Here is a 24,829-nt window from a genome sequence, read left to right on the forward strand (position 1 = left end):
TGCAATAAACATGATCCAATCATATTTATGCTCAACGCAAACACCAAATAACACTTATTTAGGTTCAACACTAATCCCAAAAGTATAGGGAGTGTGCGATGATGATCATATCAATCTTGGAACCACTTCCAACACACATCGTCACTTCACCCTTAACTAGTCTATGTTCATTCTGCAACTCCCGTTTCGAGTTACTACTCTTAGCAACTGAACCAGTATCAAATACCGAGGGGTTGCTACGAACACTAGTAAAATACACATCAATAATCTGTATATCAAATATAGCTTTGTTCACTTTGCCATCCTTATTATCCGCCAAATACTTGGGATAGTTCCGCTTCCAGTGACCAGTCCCTTTGTAGTAGAAGCACTCAGTTTCAGGCTTAGGTCCAGACTTGGGTTTTTCACTTGGGCAGCAACTTGCTTGCCGTTCTTCTTGAAGTTCCCCTTTCTTCCCTTTGTCCCTTTACTTGAAACTAGTGGTTTTGTTTACCATCAACACTTGATGCTTTTCTTGATTTCTACCTTCGTTGATTTCAGCATCACGAAGAGCTTGGAATCGTTTCCGTTATCCCTTGCATATTATAGTTCATTACGAAGTTCTACTAACTTGGTGATGGTGACTAGAGAATTCTGTCAATCACTATTTTATCTGGAAGATTAACTCCCACTTGATTCAAGCGATTGTAGTACCCAGACAATCTGAGCACATGCTCACTGCTTGAGCTATTCTCCTCCATCTTTTAGCTATAGAACTTGTTGGAGACTTCATATCTCTCAACTCGGGTATTTGCTTGAAATATTAACTTCAACTCCTAGAACATCTCATATGGTCCATGACATTCAAAACGTCTTTGAAGTCCCGATTCTAAGCCGTTTAAGAATGGTGCACTAAACTAGCAAGTAGTCATCATATTGAGCTAGCCAAATATTCATAACATCTGCATCTGCTCTTGCAATAGGTTTGTCACCTAGCGGTGCATCAAAGACATAATTCTTCTGTGCAGCAATGAGGATAAACCTCAGATCACGGATCCAATCCGCATCATTGCTACTAACATCTTTCAACTTAATTTTCTCTAGGAACATATCAAAAATAAAAACAGGGGAGCTAAACGCGAGCTATTGATCTACAACATAGATATGCTAATACTACCAGGACTAAGTTCATGATAAATTAAAGTTCAATTAATCATATTACTTAAGAACTCCCACTTAGACAGACATCCCTCTAATCTTCTAAGTGATCACGTGATCCATATCAACTAAACCATGTTCGATCATCACGTGAGATGGAGTAGTTTCAATGGTGAACATCACTATGTTGATCATATCTACTATATGATTCACGCTCGACCTTTCGGTCTCCGTGTTCCGAGGCCATATCTGTTATATGCTAGGCTCGTCAAGTTTAACCTGAGTATTCCGCGTCTGCAACTGTTTTGCACCCGTTGTATTTGAACGTAGAGCCTATCACACCCGATCATCACGTGGTGTCTCAGCATGAAGAACTTTCGCAACGGTGCATACTCAGGGAGAACACTTATACTTTGATAATTTTAGTGAGGGATTATCTTATAATGCTACCGTCAATCAAAGCAAGATAAGATGCATAAAAGATAAACATCACATGCAATCAATATAAGTGATATGATATGGCCATCATCATCTTGTGCTTGTGATCTCCATCTTCGAAGCACCGTCATGATCACCATCGTCACCGGCGCAACACCTTGATCACCATTGTAGCATCGTTGTCGTCTCGCCAATCTTATGCTTCCACGACTATCGCTACCGCTTAGTGATAAAGTAAAGCATTACAGCGCAATTGCATTGCATACAATAAAGCGACAACCATATGGCTCCTGCCAGTTGTCGATAACTCGGTTACAAAACATGATCATCTCATACAATAAAATTTAGCATCATGTCTTGACCATATCACATCACAACATGCCCTGCAAAAACAAGTTAGACGTCCTCTACTTTGTTGTTGCAAGTTTTACGTGGCTGCTACGGGCTTAGCAAGAACCGTTCTTACCTACGCATCAAAACCACAACGATAGTTTGTCAAGTTGGTGCTGTTTTAACTTTCGCAAGGACCGGGCGTAGCCACACTTGGTTCAACTAAAGTTGGAGAAACTGACACCTGCCAGCCACCTGTATGCAAAGCACATCGGTAGAACCAGTCTCGCGTAAGCGTACGCGTAATGTCGGTCCGGGCTGCTTCATCCAACAATACCGCCGAACCAAAGTATGACATGCTGGTAAGCAGTATGACTTATATCGCCCACAACTCACTTTTGTTCTACTCGTGCATAACATCAACGCATAAAACCAAGGCTCGGATGCCACTGTTGGGGAACGTAGTAATTTCAAAAAAATTACTACGCACACGCAAGATCATGGTGATGCATAGCAACGAGAGGGGAGAGTGTTATCTACGTACCCTCGTAGACCAGAAGCGGAAGCGTTAGCACAACGCGGTTGATGTAGTCGTATGTCTTCACGGCCCGACCGATCAAGCACCGAAACTACGGCACCTCCAAGTTCTAGCACACGTTCAGCTCGATGACGATCCCCGGACTCCGATCCAGCAAAGTGTCGGGGAAGAGTTCCGTCAGCACGACGGCGTGGTGACGATCTTGATGTTCTACCGTCGCAGGGCTTCGCCTAAGCACCGCTACAATATTATCGAGGATTATGGTGGAAGGGGGCACCGCACACGGCTAAGAGATCAATGATCAATTGTTGTGTCTTTGGGGTGCCCCCCTGCACCCGTATATAAAGGAGCAAGGGAGGAGGAGGCCGGCCCTAGGAGGGGGTGCGCCAAGTGTGGAGTCCTACTAGGACTCCCTAGTCCTAGTAGGATTCCACCTCCCATATGGAATAGGAAAAGAGGAAGGGAAAAGGAGAAGGAAGGAAGGGGGCGCCCCCCTTCCCTAGTCCAATTTAGACCAAACCAAGGGGAGGGGTGCGGCCACCCTTGAGGCCCTTTTCCTTCTTTCCCGTATGGCCCAATAAGGCCCAATACGTATTCCCGTAACTCTCCGGTACTCCGAAAAATACCCGAATCACTCGGAACCTTTTCGATGTCTGAATATAGTCGTCCAATATATCGATCTTTACATCTCGACCATTTCGAGACTCCTCGTCATGTCCCTGATCTCATCCGGGACTCCGAACTCCTTCGGTACATCAAAACTCATAAACTCATAATATAACTGTCATCGAAACCTTAAGCGTGCGGACCCTACGGGTTCGAGAACAATGTAGACATGACCGAGACACGTCTCCGGTCAATAACCAATAGCGGAACCTGGATGCTCATATTGGCTCCCACATATTCTACGAAGATCTTTATCGGTCAGACCGCATAACAACATACGTTGTTCCCTTTGTCATCGGTATGTTACTTGCCCGAGATTCGATCGTCGATATCTCAATACCTAGTTCAATCTCGTTACCGGTAAGTCTCTTTACTCGTTCCGTAATACATCATCCTGCAACTAACTCATTAGTTGCAATGCTTGCAAGGCTTAAGTGATGTGCATTACCGAGAGGGCCCAGAGATACCTCTGCTTGTAGTTGCTCTCTTCACACTCTCTCACCCTCTCTAGATATAAACAAGACTTCGTTGGCCTCTCTCTCTCTTCCCTCACTGCTGGTCAAAGAGCCGGCAGGATCTGTCTGCCGGGAAGGGAAGGAGGCTTAACGCTATCGCCGTCGGCGAGGGAGGGAATCCACTACCGGCGCAGCTGTTCACTTTCACCCAGCGGCGGCGCGGGAGGGCCTCTGACCCCTTCTTCTTCGCTGCCGTACATGATGTGGGCCGAACGGCATCCGGTCGCCCACCGAACCACACCCCAAGAACCTTAAGGTATAATTTACTTATTCCACATGCATTGCTCTAGCTGCATGTGGGCCTTTTCCGCTTCTACACTCAAATCTAGGTGTTGGATCAAACAGGAAAGTAGTGAGGAAAGTTGTATACCATGAATTTAGGACGTGGTTCAAAGAGGAAAGGAATGGAGGAAAGTAGTGGGAAAAATTGTACGGCATGAATCTAGGACGTGGTTCAAAAAGGAAAGGAAGGGGGAAAGTAGTGGGGAAAGTTGTATCGCATGAATCTAAGACGTGGTTCAAAGAGGAAAGGAATAGGGGAAAGTAGTGGGGAAAGTTATATAGCATAAATCTAGGACGTGGTTCAAAGAGGAAAGGAAGGGGGAAAGTACTTGTACAGACTGGCTATCCAGCACCTACGTTGGTCGAAAAGGGAAAACAATGACAAACGCAGTACGCACATCTGTAACGAACTGATCTTTTGTTTTGGGGGACAAGGCTGTAGAGTTTGAGTAGGACTAGATTTGCTGCGCTCACATAGGAAAAGATGTCTAAAGATAACAAAACTGGAACCAACACAAATATGCTCCTTAGTTGTTTGTTCTTTGTTGCAACAGACTGTGCATCACCCCAATACATCGGTAGATGCACATGGTGCTGGTGCATCCACTGTCCCGTGCAACTCTTTAGCTGTTGTTAATCTAAGGCCCCTGTTTGGTTAAAAACTCCCTAGTCCCTACCTGCTTGGTTCCAGGGACTAAACATGGACTAGAGGTTAATAAATGACACGCTAGAAGACCATGTTACCCTAGTAATGAACTAATAGAGACAAGGTGCGATGCGTGGCAGGGGCAACTGTTGGAAAAAGTCCCAAAAAGACTCTCCCTCGGAGTCTTCTTTCTTTAGTCCCAAACTAGCGATGTGACCCGCGCATTTGCGCGGCTAGATTTGTTATGATGATAATATATTTTTTATTTTATGCATTTAGATATTTATTTGGACATGGGTGCATATTTATAATATAAGACCCCATACTACCGTAATGTACATCTTAGGGAAATTTTATTGGATTTTAGTGGAAATATTTGCAGCAAGTATAATAAGTTGTTGGTTAAGACCTTGGTCTAAGTAGACAAATGTGGTCTTTGCGACCAACAGATTATCCTTCTAACTTCTCATTTTTTAGCTATTCAAGTTCCGCATCTACTGGTGTTTACTTTATCATAAAAGCTTGGAGACCAAAGAAATGTAACCATTGATGCATATTGTTGTCAAATTACTGACATTCTCATCCGCTCACTATCGGTAATTACTTTTCTTCCATGTGATTAAACATTGTACTGGGCATTAAAACAACATAGGCACTTCATGATTTGCTGCTTCCAACCTTCGAGGTTGCACCGACAACATCATTTTTGTACTTTCGTGTTGTATTCTTGCTTGCCCACATAGTACATTGACACCAATTTGATTATTATTCTCACTCAGTGCCATGCAAGACATGTGGTTGATCCTTACAAAACTTCAATTCATCGCAAATAATCACTTTTGTTTTTTCCTTTTGGCAAATGTGACCTCTCCAGACTGATCGTCCATTTGCCACCTTTTGTCAGTGTTATAAACACACTTATCTTTCTTTAAGGACTGGTGGAATCATGTATATTTATAACTCTACATAACCCACATATTACATATGAGGTAACTTACGTTGGCATTGATCATGTTTCATTGCATATTGGTGTAACATCTTCTCAGAAAAAAAAGCTTGAAAACATCTTCTCGCATATTGTTTTAAAGCAGCCACTGCATATTTACTCATGTGCCTTATATTTTGTCACCTTTTTTTATGCATGTGCATTCTAAATGCTTTCACGTGGTCCATCCGCGACCTCTTATTTATGAAGTACACTTAATTCTATGTGACTTTTGAGTTTGCTAACCACATGTCCAATCCTATACGGTTCATGAGGAATACTTGATGTAAATTATAGAATGGAAATTATAAAATTGCAAGAATGGAAATTTAAATATTAGCACTTACATATTGTCCATCTATGATCTTTATAGAAACATTATATAGTAAACATAATTTATTACGGCTAACATTATTTCTTTTGGAGGAGTTGCCATCATATTGTACACAGAGCTTACTATTAGACAAAAGTGTTTTCTAATATTTTTGCCGCACTCTCTTTGGTATGTATATCTACACGTCTATTTTTTTCAATCAATGTAGAGAGAGTCTCTTGTTTGGTCCGTGCTACCGCGCGACGGTCGAGCCATATAATCTCGCGCTCAGCTTCATGTGTGTTTGCATGTGCTGTGCGCAGGGCGTCCGGCTGATTGGACGGCTGGCAGCACGTTTCGCCGTTTGCGCTCCATCATTGTAAAGAACTTTCTATGCCAACATGAATCACTATAACGGAAGTCTGGATATTTTAAAATTTCTGAACGAAGAAGGAAGAGTTGGATTTTTTTTTTGCTGCCCTCAGCATGTGAATTCTTTCCGGACACTACATCTTTTTTATTTGTGAAAACTACATTTTTTTGTTGGGTGCTGCGACCCCTTCCTGTCTTTTGCTCCGAATAGGACTCTTCATTATTTCCCTGCCGTACTTTCCTTTTTCAGCAGGTGAATTCATCCCGGATGCTACATCTTTTTTGTTTGTGAATTTTATTTGCTGGGTGGTCCGACTCCGCCTTGTATTTTTCTCCGAACAGGACTGTTCATTGTTTGGTTGCCGTACCTTCCTTTATTTTATTTAGGCTGTTGTACTTGCAATATTAGTAGGCGAAGTATAAAGTGAAAACGCTTGATCAGTAAAAACTGAAAAAAAAAAAAGCAAAACGAATCTCGACCCAGGCGGCGGCGACTGGATTGCAACTTGGTGGCCGCCATGAAGCCTCGTCATGTGCAGAACGCCATGTGCCCTAGCTCTCCAATGGATCAGTCCTTGAGCCCTCTTCCTCATCCTCCATCAGCCATGTACACCTGTGCTAGTCCTCCATCGGCACCGCCCAGCAGCGTGAGCGCTCCGCCGCCCGTGATCATCAGCCCACTGCCGGCCCTGTCCAGTAGCGTGAACGCTCCGGCGGCCATGATCCCCCGTCCTTCGTTGGCCCCGTCCAGCAGCACGAGCGCTACGGCGGCCATGATCCCCCGTCCTCCGTTGGCACTGTCCAGCAACGCGAGCGCTCCGGCTGCCATGATCCCCCGTCATCCGTTGGCCCCGTCCAGCAGCGCGATCACTCCATCGGCCGTGATTCCACACCCTCTGGCGGTGCCGTCCAGCAGCGCGAGTCCTGTGCCGGCCTCCGCGGTAAGCAATGATTTTTTGATGGTTTATTTTCTTCCTCCATTGATACGAACTGATCATGCTAATGCCATGGTTACTTTTGTTAGCTTGGTGGTGATTTGGTTTTTCAAAACCATAATTGCGATGAAGGAGTACGCCATGACATTGAAATACATCCTCCTCCCATCAATTTGGATAGCTTCCGGACACCCAAAAAAAGAGCCACGGACGTCCCAGTTTGTGTGAGTGTCATACAACTTAGTTCAAATGCCTCTAACAATTACTAACTTGTATGACTAATGGGTGTTGTAATTTTTAGAGTTCATCATGTACACCCCAAATGCGATGAGAACTTGAAGCCAGCTGTAGGAATGACATTTGATAGTATGGAAGCAATCGAGGAGTTTTACAAGGCTTATGCCCACAATGTTGGATTTTTAGTTCGAATTGGACAGAAGAAGACTATAGATAATGTGATAGTCTGGAGGCGTTTCCTTTGTTCAAAATCAGGATTCCGAACAGAGAAGGTGGATGAACCCAGGACGAATCTGAACGGAGAGAAGAAAAGAACACATGCAAGAAAGATCACTAGATGTGGTTGTGAGGCCATGATAACTGTGAAGCATATAAAGGATGGCAAATACTCAGTATCAGATTTTCATGAAGAACACACCCATGATTTTGTCACACCTAGGAAGCAACATTTAATCAAGTCTAACAGAAAAGTCAGCGAGAAGGCCAAGGGCACACTATTCACATGTCACGCAGCTAGCATTGGTACATCTGGGGCGTTTCGGTTGCTTCGTGTTGGTGAGGGTGGATTTTGTTGGAAATATGCCCTAGAGGCAATAATAAATTAGTTATTATTATATTTCCTTGTTCATGATAATCGTTTATTATCCATGCTATAATTGTATTGATAGGAAACTCAGATACATGTGTGGATACATAGACAACACCATGTCCCTAGTAAGCCTCTAGTTGACTAGCTCGTTGATCAATAGATGGTTACGGTTTCCTGACCATGGACATTGGATGTCATTGATAACGGGATCACATCATTAGGAGAATGATGTGATGGACAAGACCCAATCCTAAGCCTAGCACAAAGATCGTGTAGTTCGTATGCTAAAGCTTTTCTAATGTCAAGTATCATTTCCTTAGACCATGAGATTGTGCAACTCCCGGATACCGTAGGAGTGCTTTGGGTGTGCCAAACGTCACAACGTAACTGGGTGGCTATAAAGGTACACTACAGGTATCTTCGAAAGTGTCTGTTGGGTTGGCACGAATCGAGACTGGGATTTGTCACTCCGTGTGACGGAGAGGTATCTCTGGGCCCACTCGGTAGGACATCATCATAATGTGCACAATGTGATCAAGGAGTTGATCACGGGATGATGTGTTACGGAATGAGTAAAGAGACTTGTCGGTAACGAGATTGAACAAGGTATCGGGATACCGACGATCGAATCTCGGGCAAGTATCGTACCGATAGACAAAGGGAATTGTATACGGGATTGATTAAGTCCTTGACATCGTGGTTCATCCGATGAGATCATCGTGGAACATGTGGGAGCCAACATGGGTATCCAGATCCCGCTGTTGGTTATTGACCGGAGAACGTCTCTGTCATGTCTGCATGTCTCCCGAACCCGTAGGGTCTACACACTTAAGGTTCGATGACGCTAGGGTTATAAAGGAAGTTTGTATGTGGTTACCGAATGTTGTTCGGAGTCCCGGATGAGATCTCGGATGTCATGAGGAGTTCCGGAATGGTCAGGAGGTAAAGATTTATATATGGGAAGTCCTGTTTTGGTCACCGGACAAGTTTCGGGGTCACCGGTATTGTACCGGGACCACCGGAAGGGTCCCGGGGGTCCACCGGGTGGGGCCACCTGCCCCGGGGGGCCACATGGGCTGTAGGGGTGTGCACCTTGGCCTATATGAGCCAAGGTCACCAGCCCCAAGAGGCCCATGCGCCAAAGGATAAGGAAAGGAAGAGTCCTAAAAGGGGAAGGCACCTCCGAGGTGCCTTGGGGAGGAGGGACTCCTCCTAGCCGCACCCTTCCTTGGAGGAAGGACCAAGGCTGCGCCTCCCCCCCTCTCCCTTGCCCCTATATATATGTGGGGGGTGGGAGGGCAGCCATACCAATGTTCTGGTGCAGCCCTCCCCTTCTCCCAAGTCCTTCTCCTCTTCTGCGGTGCTTGGTGAAGCCCTGCAGGATTGCCACGCTCCTCCATCACCACCACGCCGTTGTGCTGCTGCTGGATGGAGTCTTCCTCAACCTCTCCCTCTCTCCTTGCTGGATCAAGGCGTGGGAGACGTCACCGGGCTGTACGTGTGTTGAACGCGGAGGTGCCGTCCGTTCGGCACTTGGTCATCGGTGATTTGGATCACGACGAGTACGACTCCATCAACCCCGTTCACTTGAACGCTTCCGCTTTGCGATCTACAAGGGTATGTAGATGCACTCTCCTTCCCCTCGTTGCTGGTCTCTCCATAGATAGATCTTGGTGACACGTAGGAAAATTTTGAATTTCTGCTACGTTCCCCAACAGTGGCATCATGAGCTAGGTCTATGCGTAGTTTCTATGTACGAGTAGAACACAAAGTAGTTGTGGGCGTTGATTTTGTTCAATATGCTTACCGTTACTAGTCCAATCTTGATTCAGCGGCATTGTGGGATGAAGCGGCCCGGACCGACCTTACACGTACTCTTACGTGAGACTGGTTCCACCGACTGACATGCACTAGTTGCATAAGGTGGCTAGCGGGTGTCTGTCTCTCCCACTTTAGTCGGATCGGATTCGATGAAAAGGGTCCTTATGAAGGGTAAATAGCAATTGGCATATCACGTTGTGGTCTTTGCGTAGGTAAGAAACGTTCTTGCTAGAAACCCATAGCAGCCACGTAAAACATGCAAACAACAATTAGAGGACGTCTAACTTGTTTTTGCAGGGTATGCTATGTGATGTGATATGGCCAAAGGATGTGATGAATGATATATGTGATGTATGAGATTGATCATGTTCTTGTAATAGGAATCACGACTTGCATGTCGATGAGTATGACAACCGGCAGGAGCCATAGGAGTTGTCTTTATTTATTTATGACCTACGTGTCAACTTAAACGTCATGTAATTACTTTACTTTATTGCTAAAGCGTTAACCATAGTAGTAGAAGTAATAGATGACGAGACAACTTCAAGAAGACACGATGATGGAGATCATGATGATGGAGATCATGGTGTCATGCCGGTGACAAGATGATCATGGAGCCCCAAGATGGAGATCAAAGGAGCTATATGATATTGGCCATATCATGTCACTATTATTTGATTGCATGTGATGTTTATCATGTTTATACATCTTATTTGCTTAGAACGACGGTAGTAAATAAGATGATCCCTCATTACAATTTCAAGAATGTGTTCTCCCCTAACTGTGCACCGTTGCTAAAGTTCGTCGTTTCGAAGCACCACGTGATGATCGGGTGTGATAGATCCTTACGTTCACATACAACGGGTGTAAGACAGTTTTACACATGCAAAACACTTGGGGTTAACTTGAAGAGCCTAGCATGTACAAACATGGCCTCAGAACACAGAAGACCGAAAGGTCGAGCATGAGTCGTATGGTAGATACGATCAACATGAAGATGTTCACCGATGTTGACTAGTCCGTCTCACGTGATGATCGGACACGGCCTAGTTGACTCGGATCATGTAATCACTTAGATGACTAGAGGGATATCTATCTGAGTGGGAGTTCATAAGATGAACTTAATTATCCTGAACATAGTCAAAAGGTCTTCGCAAATTATGTCGTAGCTCGCGCTTCAGTTCTACTGTTTAGTTATGTTCCTAGAGAAAATTTAGTTGAAAGTTGATAGTAGCAATTATGCGGACTAGGTCCGTAAACTGAGGATTGTCCTCATTGCTTCATAGAAGGCTTATGTCCTTAATGCACCGCTCAGTGTGCTGAACCTCGAACATTGTCTGTGGATGTTGTGAACATCTGACATACACATTTTGATAACTACATGATAGTTCAGTTAAACGGTTTAGAGTTGAGGCACCAAAGACGGTTTTTGAAACGTCGCGAAACATATGAGATGTTTCGAGGGCTGAAATTGGAATTTCAGGCTCGTTCCCACGTCAAGAGGTATAAGACCTCCGATGATTTTCTTAGCCTGCAAATTAAGGGAGAAAAGCTCAATTGTTGAGCTTGTGCTCAGATTGTCTGAGTACATCAATCATTTGAATCGAGTGGGAGTTGATCTTCCAGATGAGACAGTGATGTTTCTCCAAAGTCATTGCCACCAAGCTGCTAGAGCTTCGTGATGAACTATAATATATCAGGGACATATATGATGATCCTTGAGATATTCGCGATGTTTGACACCAAAGTAGAAATCAAGAAGGAGCATCAATTGTTGATGGTTGGTGAAACCACTAGTTTCAAGAAGGGCAAGGGCAAGAAGGGATACTTCATGAAACGGCAATTCAGCTGCTGCTCTGGTGAAGAAACCCAAGGTTGAACCCAAACCCGAGACTAAGTGCTTCTGTAATAAGGGGAACAGCCACTGGAGCAGAATTACCCTAGATACTTGGTATATTAGAAGGCTGGCAAGGTCGATAGAAGTATATTGGATATACATTGTGTTGATGTGTACTTTACTAGTACTCCTAGTAGCACCAGGGTATTAGATACCGGTTCGTTTGCTAAGTGTTAGTAACTCGAAATAAAAGCTACGGAATAAACGGAGACTAGCTAAAGGTGAGCTAACGATATGTGTTGGAAGTGTTTCCAAGGTTGATATGATCAAGCATCGCACGTTCCCTCTACCATCGAGATTGGTATCAAAACCTAAATAATTGTTATTTGGTGTTTGCGTTGAGCATAGACATGATTGGATTATGTCTATCGTGATACGGTTATTCATTTAAGGAGAATAATGGTTACTCTGTTTATTTGAATAATACCTTCAATGGTCTTACACCTGAAATGAATGGTTTATTGAATCTCGATCGTAGTGATACACATGTTCATGCCAAAAGATATAGGATAGTAATGATAGTACCACCTACTTGTGGCACTGCCACTTAAGTCATATCGGTATAAAACGCATGAAGAAGCTCCATGTTGATGGATCTTTGGACTCACTCATTTTTGAAAGGATTGAGACATGCGTACCATGTCTATTGGTGTATATGCATGAAGAAACTCCATGCAAATGGACCGTTTTGACTCATTTGATTTTGAATCACTTGAGACATGCAAATCATACCACATGGGCAAGATGACTGAAAGCCTCGTTTTCAGTAAAATGGAACTAGAAAGCAACTTGTTGGAAGTAATACATTTTGATGTGTGCGGTCCAATGAGTGCTGAGGCGTGTAGTGGATATCGTTGTGTTCTTACTTCACAGATGATTTGAGTAGATGTTGAGTACATTTATTTGATAAATCACGAGTCTGAATTATTGAAAGGTTCAAGTAATTTCAGGGTGAAGTTGAAAGATCGTCGTGACAAGAGGATAAAATATCTATGATATGATCATAGAGATGAATATCTGAATTACGAGTTTGGCACAGAATTAAGACATTGTGGAAATTGTTTCACAACTAATACAGCCTGGAACACCATAGTGTAATGGTGTGTCCAAACATCATAACTGCACCCTATTGGATATAATGCATACCATGATGTCTCTTATCGAATTACCACAATAGTTTATGGGTTAGGCATTAGAGACAACCACATTCACTTTAAATAGGGCACCACGTAATTCCGATGAGATGACACCGTATGAACTATGGTTTAGAGAAACCTAAGCTGTCATTTCTTAAAAAAGTTTGGGGCTGCGACGCTTATGTGAAAAAGTTTCAGGCTGATAAGCTCGAACCCAAAGCGGATAAATGCATCTTCATAGGACACCCAAAACAGTTGGGTATACCTCCTGTCTCAGACCCGAAAGCAATAAGGGATTGTTTCTAGAATCGGGTCCTTTCTCGAGGAAAAGTTTCTCTCGAAAGAATTGAGTGGGAGGATGGTGGAGACTTGATGAGGTTATTGAACCTTCTCTTCAACTAGTGTGTGGCAGGGCACAGGAAGTTGTTCTTGTGGCACCTACACCAATTGAAGTGGAAGCTTATGATATTGATCATGAAACTTCGGATCAAGTCACTCCCAAACCTCGTAGGATGACAAGGATGCGTACTACTTCAGAGTGGTACGTGATCCTGTCTTAGAAGGCATGTTGCTAGACAACAATGAACCTACGAGCTATGGAGAAGCGATGGTGGGCCCGGATTCCGATGAATGGCTCGAGGCCATAAAATCCGAGAGAGGATCCATGTATGGAAACAAAGTGTAGACTTTGACAGAACAGCTCGATGGTCATAAGGCTGTTGAGTGCAGATGGATTTTAAAAGGAAGACGGACAATGATGGTAAATGTCACCATTAAGAAAGCTCGACTTGTCGTTAAGATGTTTTCCGACAAGTTCAAGGAGTTGACTACGATGAGACTTTCTCACTCGGGGCGATGCTAAGAGTTTGTTGGAATTATATTAGCGATTACTGCATTATTTATGAAATCTTGCAGATAGGATGTCAAAACATTGTTTCCTCGACGTTTCTTGAGGAAAGGTTGTATGTGATACAACCGGAAGGTTTTGTCAATCCTGAAAGATGCTAATAAGTATGCAAAGCTCCAGCAATCCTTTTGAGGACTGGAGTAAGCATCTCGGAGTTGGAATGTATGCTTTGATGATGATCAAAGATTTTGGGTTTATACAAAGTTTATGAGAAACTTGTATTTCAAAGAAGTGAGTGGGAGCACTATAGAATTTCTGATGAGTATATGTTATGGATCAGAAATGATGTAGAATTTCTGGAAAGCATATAGGGTTATTTGGAAAGTGTTTTTCAATGGAAAGCCTGGATTAAGCTACTTGAACATTGAGCATCAAGACTTATAAGGATGGATCAAAACGCTTAATGGTACTTTCAAATGAGCACATACCTTGACATGATCTTGAAGGTGTTCAAGATGGATCAGTCAAAGAAGGAGTTCTTGCCTGAGTTGTAAGGTATGAAGTTAAGACTTAAAGCTCGACCACGGCAGAATAGAGAGAAAGGACGAAGGTCGTCCCCTATGCTTAAGACATAGGCTCTACAGTATGCTATGCTGTGTACCGCACCTGAAATGTGCCTTGCCATGAGTCAGTCAAGGGGTACAAGAGTGATCTAAGAATGGATCACAGGACAGCGGTCAAAGTTATCCTTAGTAACTAGTGGACTAAGGAATTTTCTCGATTATGGAGGTGGTAAAAGAGTTCGTCGTAAAGGGTTACGCCGATGCAAACTTTGACACTAATCCAGATTATTCAGAGTAGTAAACTGGATTCGTATAGTAGAACAGTTATTTGAAATGGCTCCAAATAGAGCGTGGTAGCTGCATCTAGGAGATGACATAAAGATTTGTAAAGCACACACGGATCTGAAAGGTTCAGACCCGTTGACTAAAACCTCTCTCACAAGCAACATGATCAAACCCAGAACTCATTGAGTGTTAATCACATAAGTGATGTGAACTAGATTATTGACTCTAGTAAACTCTTTGGATGTTGGTTACATGGCGATGTGACCTGTGAGTGTTAATCACATGGCGATGTGAACTAGATTATTGACTCTAGTGCAAGTGGGAGACTGTTGGAAATATGCCCTAGAGGCAATAATAAATTAGTTATTATTATATTTCCTTGTTCATGATAATCGTTTATTATCCATGCTATAATTGTATTGATAGGAAACTCAGATACATGTGTGGATACATAGACAACACCATGTCCCTAGTGAGCCTCTAGTTGACTAGCTCGTTGATCAATAGATGGTTATGGTTTCCTAACCATGGACATTGGATGTCGTTGATAACGGGATCACATCATTAGGAGAATGATGTGATGGACAAGACCCAATCCTAAGCATAGCACCAGATCGTGTAGTTCGTATGCTAAAGCTTTTCTAATGTCAAGTATCATTTCCTTAGACCATGAGATTGTGCAACTCCCGGATACCGTAGGAGTGCTTTGGGTGTATCAAACGTCACAACGTAACTGGGTGGCTATAAAGGTACATTACAGGTATCTCCGAAAGTGTCTGTTGGGTTGGCACGAATCGAGACTGGGATTTGTCACTCCGTGTAAGCGGAGAGGTATCTCTGGGCCCACTCGGTAGGACATCATCATAATGTGCACAATGTGATCAAGGAGTTGATCACGGGATGATGTGTTACGGAATGAGTAAAGAGACTTGCCGGTAACGAGATTGAACAAGGTATCGTGATACCGACGATCGAATCTCGGGCAAGTATCGTACCAATAGACAAAGGGAATTGTATACGGGATTGATTAAGTCCTTGACATCGTGGTTCATCCGATGAGATCATCGTGGAACATGTGGGAGCCAACATGGGTATCCAGATCCCGCTGTTGGTTATTGACCGGAGATCGTCTCGGTCATGTCCGCATGTCTCCCGAACCCGTAGGGTCTACACACTTAAGGTTCGATGACGCTAGGGTTGTAAAGGAAGTTTGTATGTGGTTACCGAATGTTGTTCGGAGTCCCGGATGAGATCCCGGACGTCACGAGGAGTTCCGGAATGGTCCGGAGGTAAAGATTTATATATGGGAAGTCCTGTTTTGGTCACCGGAAGAGTTTCGGGGTTTATCGGTAACGTACCGGGACCACCGGGAGGGTCCCGGGGGTCCACCAAGTGGGGCCACCAGCCCCGGGGGGGGCACATGGGCTGTAGGGGTGTGCACCTTGGCCTATATGGGCCAAGGGCACCAGCCCCAAGAGGCCCATGCGCCAAAGGATAAGGAAAGGAAGAGTCCTAAAAGGGGAAGGCACCTCCGAGGTGCCTTGGGGAGGAGGGACTCCTCCTAGCCGCACCCTTCCTTGGAGGAAGGGCCAAGGCTGCGCCTCCCCCCTCTCCCTTGCCCCTATATATATGTGGAGGGTGGGAGGGCAGCCATACCAATGTTCTGGTGCAGCCCTCCCCTTCTCCCAAGTCCTTCTCCTCTTCTGCGGTGCTTGGCGAAGCCCTGCAGGATTGCCACGCTCCTCCATCACCACCACGCCGTTGTGCTGCTGCTGGATGGAGTCTTCCTCAACCTCTCCCTCTCTCCTTGCTGGATCAAGGCGTGGGAGACGTCACCGGGCTGTACGTGTGTTGAACGCGGAGGTGCCGTCCGTTCGGCACTTGGTCATCGGTGATTTGGATCACGACGAGTACGACTCCATCAACCCCGTTCACTTGAACGCTTCGGCTTTGCGATCTACAAGGGTATGTAGATGCACTCTCCTTCCCCTCGTTGCTGGTCTCTCCATAGATAGATCTTGGTGACACGTAGGAAAATTTTGAATTTCTGCTACGTTCCCCAACAGATTTGAGTTCGTGGGGTGCACAAAAAGAGACCTGCAAAATTATCATCGTGACATGAGAAGTACTTTCAAGGATTCAGATGCTCAAATGTTCATTGACAACCTCAGGAAGAGGAAGAAAATCAACCCAGGGTTCTTCTTTGAGTATGTTCTTGATGATAAAAACTGTCTGACACGTGTTTTTTGGGCTGATGCTTTTTGTAGAAAGAATTATGCTTTGTTTGGAGAAATGGTGTCCTTTGACTCTACATATAGCACCAACCAGTACAACATGATTTTTTGCCCATTCACAGGAATAAACCACCACATGGGATCTGTTTTTTATGGTGCCGCTTTGATTGTAGATGAGAAGATAGAGTCATATGAATGGGTATTTGAAACGTTCTTGAAAGCAATGTGATGAGGACATGACTACCTTGGATACGACCAAAAATATTGAATAGTTTCGATGAGATGGTGGCTATCGTTTTCTGTGGGAGTCGACCTTGACGATCCGACTACGAACGTGCGAGACGTCGCGCCTTAGCAATCGCTAAACCAACTTCCGAGGGTTATTGACCACGCCGGAGCACGATCAACCTGACCATGAGGGTCTGTTTCCTGCGAGCAAACGAAGAACAAGCAAGAAACTGAGATTGCAATCGGGATATTGCGAATATAAGATGAAAGCTTTATTGATCAAGGTGGGGTCTGTGACGTCTTGGTCTGGTCGTTGGACACAAACGAAGTACGCGAAGTTGCAGCTATGGCGAACTTTTAATCTAAACAAAACCCAAAGTCTAAACGACGCCCTAAGGGCTGTATATATGGAGGAAGAGGGGGGAATTTCGTGGCCCTTGAGGGTGGGGTCCGAAACCAACCCTAACTCTTGTTTCCCCACACATACGAACTCTAAAAATAGCCTATACTTAAGTATTTCGAAATTACATGGGCCTGGCCCATTAATAAGGTGACGCAGCACCTAGAATAGCCTATGGACGAATATTATGAAGTGGCATCTTGTATATTTCGTCCAAGGCTTCATGCACTCCTTATGGCGGCTTCAAAGTCCTGAAATCATCACTTGTAACTCCGTTCTTGATCCCCTTGCGCATGCCATCAACTCCATGCGTGTTCTTGCTCCAATGTTCATCCTTCTCCAAGCTAGGCCCTTCATTTGTAAGCAAAACAAATGTATCCAATTTAGGCAGCATCATAATCTCATGAACATTAGAATCATTACCAAGAAAATAAAGTACCTGGTAATTTAATTGGTGTGCGCGAGCTCTAGTAATTGGTCCAGTATATGTAACAGTAGGGGCTGTGGGTGTAACAATGGTATTGATGTCCTCATCATCCTCCCCTTCTTGAAATGAAGTCGTCCTCGACGGAAGCGCATCTTCCTCACCCAAATAAGGCTTCAAATCTGCAATGTTAAAAGTGGGACTAACCCCAAAATCTACAGGTAGCTCAAGTTTATATGCATTATCATTTATTTTCTCTAACACCTTAAAAGGACCATCAGCACGTGGCATTAGCTTTGATTTGCGCAGATTAGGAAATCTATCTTTACGCAAATGTAACCAAACAAGATCTCCAGGCGCAAACACAACATGTTTTCTACCCTTATCTCCAGCAAGTTTATATTTAGCATTCATACGCTCAATGTTTTCCTTAGTTAACTCATGCATTTTTAAAATCAATTCAGAACGTTCTTTAGCATCAAAATTAACCTTCTCTGAAGATGGAAGAGGCAACAAATCAATAGGTGCACGAGGTAGGAAACCATACACAATTTCAAAAGGGCACATCTTAGTAGTAGAATGCAATGAACGATTATAGGCAAATTCAATATGAGTCAAGCATTCTTCCCACATTTTCTTGTTATTCTTCAAAACAGCCCTAAGCATAGTAGACAATGTTCTATTGACTACTTCAGTTTGTCCATCAGTTTGGGGGTGACAAGTAGTACTAAAAAGTAGCTTAGTCCCCAACTTAGCCCATAAACATCTCCAAAAGTGGCTAAGAAATTTAGTATCACGATCTAAAACAATAGTATTTGGCACACCATGTAAGCGAATAATTTCACGAAAGAACAAATCAGCAACATTAACAGCATCATCGCTTTTATGACATGGTATAAAGTGTGCCATTTTCGAGAACCTATCCACGACAACAAATATGCTATCCCTCCCCTTCTTTGTTCGAGGTAAACCTAAAATAAAGTCCATAGATATATCCTCCCAAGGAACACTAGGTACAGGCAAAGGCATATATAAACCATAAGGATTGAGTCGTGACTTAGCTCTTTGACATGTAGTGCAGCGAGCAACAAAATGCTCAACATCCCGTCTCATCTTTGGCCAAAAGAAATGTGTAGCAAGTATATCCTCCGTCTTCTTGACGCCAAAGTGTCTCATTAATCCTCCTCCATGCGCCTCCTACAACAACAAAAGACGAACGGAGCTAGCTGGAATGCATAGCTTGTTAGCACGAAACACAAATCCATCGTTAAGAACGAACTTGTTCCAAGTTCTCCCTTCCTTACAATTCTACAATACATCTTTAAATTCAGCATCATGAACATATTGATCTTTGATGGTCTCCAAACCAAATATTTTAAAGTCAAGTTGTGAAAGCATAGTATAACGACGAGACAAGGCATCAACAATAACATTTTCTTTACCCTTCTTGTGTTTAATGACATAAGGGAAAGTCTCAATGAATTCAACCCATTTAGCATGTCTACGGTTCAGTTTTGCTTGACTTTTAATGTGTTTCAAAGATTCATGATCAGAATGTATAACAAATTCCTTGGGCCATAAATAATGTTGCCATGTTTCTAAGGTCCGAACAAGAGCATATAATTCTTTATCATAAGTAGAATAGTTCAGACTAGGCCCACTCAATTTTTCAGAAAAGTATGCAACAGGTTTTCCATCTTGTAATAACACACCTCCTAATCCAATTCCACTAGCATCACATTCAAGCTCAAAAGTCTTATTGAAATTAGGAAGTTGGAGTAAAGGAGCATGTGTCAACTTATCTTTCAATACCGTGAAGGCTTCTTCCTGTGCGGTACCCCAAACAAAAGGCACATCCTTCTTTGTAAGCTCGTTGAGAGGTGCAGCAATGGTGCTGAAATCTCTCACAAAACATCTATAGAAACCAGCGAGGCCAAGGAAACTCCTCACTTGTGTGACCGTTTTGGGCTGCGGCCAACTCTCAATAGCTTCAATCTTGGCTTTATCAACTTCAATTCCCTGTGGAGTAACAACATAGCCAAGAAAAGATACTCGATCGGTGCAAAAGGTGCACTTTCCAAGGTTTCCAAACAAACGTGCATCACGTAGAGCAATAAAAACAGCACGTAAATGTTCCAAATGTTTCTCCAAAGATTTGCTATAAATCAATATGTCATCAAAGTAAACTACCACAAATCGTCCAATGAAAGCACGTAAAACTTCGTTCATTAACCTCATGAAAGTACTAGGTGCATTAGTTAACCCAAAAGGCATGACTAACCACTCATATAATCCAAACTTAGTTTTAAATGCTGTTTTCCATTCATCACCCAATTTCATACGAATTTGATGGTATCCACTACGTAAATCAACTTTGGAGAATATTGTAGAGCCACTCAATTCATCAAGCATATCATCTAGCCTAGGAATAGGATGACGATAACGAATAGTAATATTATTAATGCCTCTACAATCAACGCACATACGCGACGTACCATCCTTTTTCGGCACTAAAATGATAGGAACAGCACAAGGACTAAGGGATTCGCGTATATAACCTTTGTCGAGCAGTTCTTGTACTTGACGCATAATCTCCTTCGTCTCCTCTGGATTGGTACGGTATGGTGCACGGTTGGGTAGCGAAGCACCGGGAATTAAGTCAATTTGATGCTCAATCCCTCGAATAGGTGGTAATCCCAGTGGCACGTCTTGTGGAAAGACGTCAGCGAACTCCTGCAAAATGTTAGTGACAGCAGGGGGCAAAGAGGAAGGCACGTCCTCGAATGAAAATAATGCCTCTTTGCACACAAAAGCATAGCAAACAGATTTGCTAAAATCTAGCTCATCAATATCAGATTTGGTGGCAAGTAAACATGCACTTTTCAATTTAATTTCAGAAACAACAGTAGATGGTTTATTATTAGGCTTCATTTGGTGCTCAAATTCTTTTGCCACAATCTGATTTTCACTCTTATTTGTCTCCTGTTTTGCTTTATTAGCTCTATTAATATCATCTTTCAAAATGGAATCAGGAGTCATAGGGAGCAAAGTAATATTTTTATCGTTATGAACAAGAGTATACTGATTGTTTCTACCATGGTGTACAAAATTTTTATCAAATTGCCATGGTCTACCAAGTAATAAGGAACATGCTTGCATAGGTACCACATCACAATCAATATAATCAGCATATGTAGAGATACTAAAATGCACACGAACAGTACGTGTTACCTTAACCTTGCCGCTGTTGTTGAACCATTGGATGTAGTAAGGATGTGGATGTGGTCTTGTGGTGAGAGATAGCTTCTCCACCATCTCCATGCTAGCCAAGTTATTGCAGCTCCCTCCATCTATGATCACGCGAACAGAACGTTCCTTCACAACTCCCTTTGTATGGAACAAATTATGCCTCTGATTTTGCTTAGCTTGTGTAACCTGCACACTCAAAACATGTTGAGCAACTAAACATTCATACCTGTCATCATCTTCAGGAGCCATGTATTGCGTCTCATGATCAGAATCGTCTCCACCGTGTTCTTCACGTGTAATAAGAGCCAAAGTCTCCTCATCATAGTCACTAGCGGACTCATACCCACCATCCTCAGTAACAATCATCACACGCTTAGATGGGCATTCTCTCGCATAATGACCTCCACCCTTGCAACGTCGACAAATAATATCATGTGTTTGCCCTGTTGATGCCATGGATGAAGAAGAGCTCTTTGCAGGCCCAGAAGGTGTGCTCTTGGCAGATAGTGGTGATTGTGCCTGCTTTATTGTATCACGGTTGGAGGTGGCAGTCGACGGAGGCGCCGGTGTAGCAGAACGTGTGGAAGTAGATGATGCACGTGGTGTCCATGATGAAGGTCGACCTGCAGAAAAGTTAGTCCGCGCCAATGCCTGTCGATCCTGCACTTCACGTTCAGCTTTACAAGCAAGATGGAATAAACGAGTGATATTAGTATACTCCTTATACTCTAGAATCGTCTGAATCTCTCTATTTAATCCACCCATAAAACGTGCAAGCATAGCTTCATTCTCCTCAACAATACCACATCTAATCATGCCAGTTTGTAATTCCTGATAATATTCTTCTACAGAATTTTTTCCCTGTCTTAAGCGCTGCAATTTTTGAAGTAATTCACGCTGATAATATGGTGGAACCCAATGAGTACGCATAGCAGTTTTCAAAGCAGCCCAAGTAGCCGGAATAGGATATAATCTACAATGCTCAGACCACCAAACACATGCAAAACTAGTGAATGCACAAACAGCAGCAGGAACACGTCTCTCCTCGGGATATTGTAAACATGTAAATCGTTGTTCAGTTTCTAACTCCCAAGTAAGATATATATCAGGAACATATCTACCCTCAAATGGTGGAATATTCAATTTTAGTTTAGGGAGATGGTCATGATCTCGTACCTGAGGGTGAGCCCTACCATTGCCATTATTTGCATGTGGACGACCTGGTGGTTGCTGTGCTGGTGGTGGCACGTAGTTCTGATTTTGATCAACCTCATCCTCATAATCTCCCACATAATCATCCTCCTCCACATCAGCAGTAGGAGCCACAGAAGTATCAACAGCAGCACCAGCAGTTTGGCCCGACTGAAGAGGGACACGGCTCGCTCGGCGGAGGGTTGTTTCCCGACGTGGAGGTAGTCGATGTTGTTGCTGTTGTTGCAGAGGTGCGGCAGGAGCAGCCGGTGGTGGTGGTGGTGGAAAACGCGAAAGCAATTCAGCAAACTTGTTATCGAGCTTTGTTTCAAACGTCTTCTCCATGCCATCTATCTTCTCCATGGCCTCTTCAAATCTGTTTATCACATCGTGCACCTGTCCACTCATCATTTGCTGAAACGTATCATGAAGCTCCTTGTTCGTCAAGTTCTCCCAGTCAGTCTCGTCGGCTTGTGATCCTGGCATGGTTAGCAGCAATAGAAACACACAAGAATATGATCCTACAGACTACTAACAAGTGGTGGTGGTGGCGGGTGTCACAAACCCGTCAAGCAAATCTCAAATTCTTACCAATTCTTACCCAGCAGCAGGCGGTGATCGGCAACCGTTGTAGTCAAAACTCTCAAAAGCTTGGATAGAGCGATTGCCAGGGAGAGTCAAACGCACGATGTAGATGTATGTGGAGCTGGGAAGGCTTATAGTATGGTAGAAAAAAGGGTCAGCAATAATCAATTCAGAGATGCAAAGTTGAATAAACGCTCAACGACGGTACTGTGCTGGTCCTAGGCTAGACCGTGCTAGAGACGCGAGCCTAGAACACTAACAAAATCACGGCGCTGCACGTAAATAAGGGAAAAGCACACTCTGAAACTCTTTTTTCGCTCTTTTTTTTGTGCTCCTTTTTTTTGCGCTCCTCTTTTTTTTGCGAAAAATCACTATAATGGCGAGTGTCTCAAAACTCTTCCCTCGTCAAACTGATAGGATGGGCACGAAAGTTTTTTTTTAGTTTGCATTAGAAATCACCTGACAAATATGCATGTATGCAATATTTTTGGTCGTATCCAAGGTAGTCATGTCCTCATCATATTGGCATAGACCCAAGCATGTTTGTGTTTCAAGACGAGGAGCTAGGCCTGACGGCAACTACGAGGAAGAGGTGGTGCAGTGGAAGAATACGGCGTGGACGATTCCAGCGAGATGTGGTTCGAGTGGATGTCAGTGATGCAACAATGAGAAGATCCTCTGCTTTGGCTGCTCTCCAATCCTCCCAATCCCTTTGTTTTCTTAGAATATATTTCTCTTTCTTTCATGAGTAGGGACATAATCTTTCAAAGTTTCTACAAAGGGTTTGCTGACCACCTGATTGATATTCCTCTTCTGTTTGCCTGCCTTTTGGAGCATGTTAGGCTTTAATTTCAATTTAATGATTTACTCTATCATCCACCTTGTAAGACTGTCACCTATATAATAATATGGACCTATTACCTTGCTATGCCTGATGATTGAACACTTTTCTGCTAAGCTTGTGTTAACTCTATTTATATTTTAGCAACTGAGCTACTCTGGCATGCACATGCACATTCACAACTTCACAACCAAGGCAGGCGCGCAAAGGACCGCAGAGGAGACGCGCCCCAACCACTAGTCTCAAAATAAGATACATTATATAGATAGAAAGGGGATCGAACGAGAGTACCTTCTAGGATGGATTGGTGAAGAAATCAACGGACCAAATCGTCAGATCTGAAGGATTTGGAAAAGAGGATTGAGAGGGGGAGACGAGGCAGCCACAGCCGCCACTGCTTCTGTAACTGAACGAATGGGGTGGGGTGGGGGAGGGCGAGCGGGTTGCATCTAAGTCACAGTGCAACGCCTACGGGCTAGGCGCTGCACATTACATGTGATGCCTAGCTCTGAGGCGCTGCACTGCTCGGTGCGGGCCCCGGGGCTGCCATGCTGGACAGAAGTGCAACGCTCGTGAGCTAAACGCTGCACCCTAGGATGTGGCGCCTCAATATCAGGCGCCACTCAAAACGGTCAGCTGAGTGGAAAAATATACAAGGCTGTTCATTTTGTGAAATGACTAGCAAATAGGCCCGTGCGTTACCACGGGAGAAAAAAAAGATTATGCAAATTCTGCCAGTATGAGATATGGGCTTTTAAAATGCCACTTCATAAAGTACGTTAAAATCATGTCATGGTGAGATAAGAGACTTTTTAAAAGTCATTTCAAAAACAAAAAATGTGATGGTCTCATGACGACTTTATTTACTAAGGCGTCACAACGAAATGTTTTTTGGTTGAGGAAACTGTATTGATAGACCCTGCCTAAGGTAGACTGATGAATGATGTGTCTCGCCTTGATCTAGCGTCGTGGTGTTTTTCATGACCAATGAAACTATAGTACCACAATAAATATAGATATGTATGAAAACAAATTAGACATTTAGTCATTTCATATAGCTTACAAAAACAAAACCATTGGAAAATGTGTCAATTTTTTTGGGCTCAACGTTGTAAAGAACACAGAAACCTTTTTTTACCCGATGT

The sequence above is a fragment of the Triticum urartu genome, chromosome 7, assembly GCF_003073215.2.
Source record: "Triticum urartu cultivar G1812 chromosome 7, Tu2.1, whole genome shotgun sequence".
In the NCBI taxonomy this organism is placed as follows: Eukaryota; Viridiplantae; Streptophyta; class Magnoliopsida; order Poales; family Poaceae; genus Triticum; species Triticum urartu.